Source organism: Perognathus longimembris, chromosome 15 (assembly GCF_023159225.1).
Source record: "Perognathus longimembris pacificus isolate PPM17 chromosome 15, ASM2315922v1, whole genome shotgun sequence".
NCBI classification, from domain to species: domain Eukaryota; kingdom Metazoa; phylum Chordata; class Mammalia; order Rodentia; family Heteromyidae; genus Perognathus; species Perognathus longimembris.
Genome location: NC_063175.1, coordinates 44,824,356 through 44,830,002, shown reverse-complemented (window position 1 = coordinate 44,830,002; position 5,647 = coordinate 44,824,356).

The following is a 5,647-nucleotide window of genomic DNA, read 5'->3' as shown; positions in this document are numbered from 1 at the left end:
CTCAGGATTTCTTGCTACCACAGCATTCCTGAGTCTCCTCAGATGCTTACAAATAATACATGAAGGATTAAGCAATAAACAATGAAGTAAAAGGTAAATGTTTCCATTTATATAAAGCATAGTTAAATTGGTTTGTGTTTATATGCTATCCTTATTTCTACTTGTATGGGAACTCTTCCAGTTTGGGGCTGTTTTCTTTTTTTTAATCAATGCCTAGCATATAATTTGTATACAATTAAAATTCCTGTTTTGTAAAAATGAAAACAGACTGGGGACAAGATAAAGATGTGCAATACCAAGACCAAATATATATTCCTGCATTGAGAGATAGATGATAACCCATAAAGTGATAAAGTAATAAAGCAAAATTAAGGGTTCTTCCTTGCCCTCCCTTCAAATGATAGTTTTCAGATTGTCCCTTGGTGGTACAGAAATATTCCATTTTTAGAATTCAGAGTGCAAGTGAACCACACTGACATGGGTAACCTGGTCTGGGACCCAATCAAGGTTTAAGAACAAAGCCCCAGGACTATGACCCCCAAGAAATTACAGGTGGCACAAACATGTCATCATTCACACATATGCAGCATGAACAAGCCGGACTTGTTTCCAGAACTGACAGTTAACTGATATTCATACTGACAGGGTAATGAAGTGAGCTGGGTTTGTCACAGCTAAGGACTTGGTGATAGGGATCAAATTGCTGCAGTCAGATCCCTGAAGTGGTTTTGTTCTCAAGGAGAAATGGTGCAAACTTGTACGAAGCTTGTCCAACACTTCTATCCCCTCCTAACAGACAACTTTATCCCTCCAGGAGAGGCTTCTCAAAGTCAGTAAAACTTGCAGAGAATTTTTTTAAATGTGTCTTTGTTATCATAAACATGATATTAATCATTTTCCCTAGCCATGTAATGATCTTGTCTTGCTAGTAACTACCAAAACATCCTGAAACCTAATCCAATTTCATGATTTAACATCAAATTACATAGTCTTGAACTTGTGTTTATATTCTGTTCTCTGCTATATTTTTAAGAGTTGAAACTTTCAAATGATTTTACTTTTATCTTTTGAGGTACTAAATTTTGAATACTATTTCCATTTGCTCCTATAGTATTCGTTCTACTCTTCATTCCAAATAAGTCCTTAAATTCATTTTTCTTGTCTTTTTATAAATGTACGTGAAATCTAATAAAATTGCCCCTTTTATGTAAATGTAGAATCAAGATGCAGAATAACTCCACTAACCCTAACACTTCCTCAGTGGTTTTTCACCCAACCCTTCAGCAATCATAATCGACTTTCTCTTCCCAGAGTAACGAATTGGGGATTCACAGTGTAGGTGGAATGGTCGAGCATCTACTTTACATGAATGAAGCCCTCACTTCAAAACTCAGTACCACAACAACCTCTGAAAATGAATGCAATTGCACAGTATAAATTCTTTCATAATTGTTCCTTTCAGTTATCTTAGTTTGTATCAATGATATTTTTTCATGTCCTGTCATTTCTCAAAGTTTGACTTAATTCCTCAGCCTTAAATACTCGGCAATTGACTTTTCTGTGCGGATGTTTCTCTCACTGTAACTTCCAGTGTAAATTCTCTACATCAACCAATTTCCTTAGGGCTGGTTAGGGGACATTTGCTTCCTCAGACTTAACTGATATCTGCTTGACAATGGTTAAGGCCAACAGTCTGAAGTGAAAGATAGATAGGGCCTAGGGCCATGTACGTGTCATATGTTGGTTTTTTTTCTTCTAAGAATTTCAATTCGTAGATACTTTGCATTATTATTAGAAGTTAGATTCATCAGTCCATTAAAAGGAAACATATTCTTAAAATAAACATTATTTCTGAGTGAGACAACCCTAGAACACAGAGAAGAAAGGTGCATGGTCTCCCTGATATGTGGTTGTTAGGCGGGGAGGGGAGAACAATATAGATCATGTCTGTAAAATGACAAACTTCTTTTCAAATGGTATTTCCACATGTTTTGGTCAGCAACTTTCCAGTATGTCTTTAAAACCAAATAATTACCAAATAAACATAAAAAGGCCTAGGATACACCTATTAGAGGATCATAATAGCTCAACAGCTACGTACATATGATTGTATAAAATGAGGCTAAGCAAAATGAACTCCAAGAGATGGAAACAGGAGGATTTTATTGTTGTCATTATGTTTAATGTACTAGGTGAATTCCCTATTGTGTACCCCCTGTGGTCACCGTATATGATTTTGGTACCCTGGATATATATATATATATATATATTTTTTTTTTTTTTTTTGGCCAGTCCTGGGCCTTGGACTCAGGGCCTGAGCACTGTCCCTGGCTTCTTCCCGCTCAAGGCCAGCACTCTGCCACCTGAGCCACAGCGCCGCTTCTGGCTATTTTCTGTATATGTGGTGCTGGGGAATCGAACCTAGGGCCTCGTGTATCCGAGGCAGGCACTCTTGCCACTAGGCTATATCCCCAGCCCGGTACCCTGGATATTGTATATCTGCTTATCTGAACTAGGGAAGGGAAAGAAAAATGAAGGAGGGTGTAACAAATAAGACAAGAAACGTACTCACTACCTTATTATGTAACTGTACCCCCTCTGTACATCACCTTGTCAATAAAATTTAATTTTAAAGAATAAAGTAAACATTATTTCTAGTCCATTTATTTTGGTAGAAAATTTTCTTTTTAAAAACAAGGAAAATCAGTAGCTACTTTTGGTACTTAAAGAAGTTTTAGAATCATTTAGAGTGGGCATGTTTTAAATATCTTGAAGAGTACATAGAAATGGGAGAAACGGCCCTGGAATAGCAGTAGTCCTCACCAGACACTGTTCAGTCCCGTCAACCTTTTCCTTTTTCACAGGAGTCTTAGAAATGTTGCTGTCTCTAAGTCCACACAGGTGAGAACAATCTTATTCCTAACACGTTCCCTACGACCAGGTCACACCTGAAGTGAGAAACATTCCAGGTGTGAACTGCAGAATCACAACAACTTTCATTCTAGTAAACTCCTGTAACAATTTCTGATTCATACATTCAAGTATTCCAAAAAATAAGTGAGAAAGAAAAAACAGTATGTGAGAATGTTCTGGGTATCGTAATTTCCCCCCGTTTTTCCTTAGGGCATTGGAAATCAGTGAAGAGAAAATCTAGGAGATAAAAGGAGTGAGAGAGATCAGCTCTGCAATAAGTCTTTTGTGCCCCCCCCCATAAAGCCACAAAAGAGTTCCATGCTCCACCAAGCTTCATCTCCATAAGACAGGGACTCTGTGTTAAATAGACTCAAATACCAGCTTCAGTTTCTAGTCCTTCACCTAAGGCTGAGTACATTGCTATCTGTCATCATATCTAAACAACTGAGTCTCCACAGAATATGGTCCCAAGAACAGGAACAAAAAGCAGCAGCAAAAGGCCTCATATCTCTGAAGGAAGTCCCACAGCTTGCAAGCAAACCAAGTGGACTGAACCTATCACTCCCTATTATCACAACGGGTCACGAGAGGCAGCTCCATCAGATGTGTGGCAACAGTGGTTTCACATGCACAATGGCACTATGTCCCCCTTATCTGTATTGAGACTCTCCCCATTCTCTGCCCACCCCCTCTACCACACAGAAGCCTAAACCTGCAGCTATTACTGACCCTTATACATACAGTTTCTCCTGCACAAACTCATCTAAAGCCATTTTTATGTCAAAATAATTAAATTAGCTGAATACTCAAAAGAAAAGGGGTCCTCAAATGTGGTACATACACACAGTGGAATTTTATGCCTCTATCAGAAAGAATGACATTGCCCCATTTGTAAACAAATGGAAGGACTTGGAAAAAATTATACTAAGTGAAGTGAGCCAGACCCAAAGAAACATGGACTCTATGCTCTCCCTTATTGGGAATAATTAGTACAGGTTTAGGCTAGTCACAGCAGAGGATCACAAGAGCCCAATAGCTATACCCTTATGATCACATAAGATGATGCTAAGTGAAATGAACTCCATGTTATGGAAACGATTGTTATATCATCATTGTAACCACTTTCAACGTCCCATGTGTATCTGTAGCTTCTATTATTGATGATGTTCTTGTATCACCTTCCTGTGGTTGTACCTACACTATCTCTGTAATCTTATATGAGTATATTGGAAACAGTGTATACTGGTATTAGAACTAGGAAATTGAAAGGGATTACCAAAATTGAGAGACACAGGGTAAAAAAAGAAAAACTATAAAAGCAATACTTGCAAAACTGTTTGGTCTAAGTGAACTGAACACCTCATGGGGAGAAAGGGAAAGGGGGAGGAAGGAGGGGGGTATGAGGGACAAGGTAACAAACAGTACAAGTAATGTATCCAATGCCTAACATATGAAACTGTAACCTCTCTGTATATCAGTTTGATAATAAAAATTTGAAAAAAAAGGGGTCCTCAAGACAAATTATTTTATGAGTGTCTCAAACAAGCTGAAATATAGGATGCTCTTCTGTTGTGTTCGATTTACTCTAAATGGTTGCATCCTATCTTTCTGAAACTATTCTGAATTTAGTCAGAGTTATTGATATGGGCAAGTCAATCTTACTTCTGCTGGATGCATGCCTGTGCATAAAGGAAAGAGGAGAAAGGAAATGCATTGATATTAAATAATTTGGAAATTTGACCTTAAACTTCCATATTCTAAAGTGTAGAGTATTCTGTGGTTAAAATATTGCTTTCTGGGAGACTATTGAATTGAATACTGTTATTCTTTTATCATTTCTATTTTTCATACAAATACAATTGTGACTAAAGAAAGTATTTTCAGATATTAGTCATTGTGTTCTTTAAACACAATGTTCATAAAATCGAATTAGAAATTTTTGTTTTGACATCTGAATTAAAAATTATGAGAAACTACAAAAAGAAGTCAATAAACTGTCAATATGAAATTAATAACAATAGTAAAATAGAGTAAATATAATATGTATTATACCAAAAGTACTTAAAGCTTACAACTTTTTGTCTTCTGAATTTTCCATTGACTATTTTCAGACTAAAGTTGGATAAGGGTAACTAAAACCATAAAAAGAAAATGAGATATAAGCAGACCTACTGTAATGGGTTTGTCTCAACTTACAAATAATAAATAAATTTGATGGAGCAGTGTTTATCTATTCAACACATGCATTCGGAATGCTAAATTATAATTTCTAAAGAGTCAAATGAAGTGCTTTACTGAAGCGTCTTTATTGTTCAGTGAAAGATCCAACTTCTTGAAATCTCATCTGCAATTTTATTTCATACAGTTAAAAGTATCTATTTAGTGAAGGTTAAGTTAACCTTCAAATGACATTCAACTTTATTAATGATTCATAATAATCTGCTCTCTGTTTTCAGAGCATGATAACACAGGATGCCTTGAACTCACAAATCACTTATGCTAGGATTTTCAAGTCAATACTACTGAATTGCAGTTTTTCTTTTAGAGTGACGTCTTCACCATATGAAGGTAAAAGACAAAAATGTTCATGGATTCTCGAACTAAATAAGGCAAATCAACATGATTTATGATTATGAAATTGTTTTTGTGCTTGAGGACATGAAATATCTAAGTACTAATATTTTCAGCTTGTCTGCTGACAATTTTTTAAATTTATTACAAGGGTGATGTACAG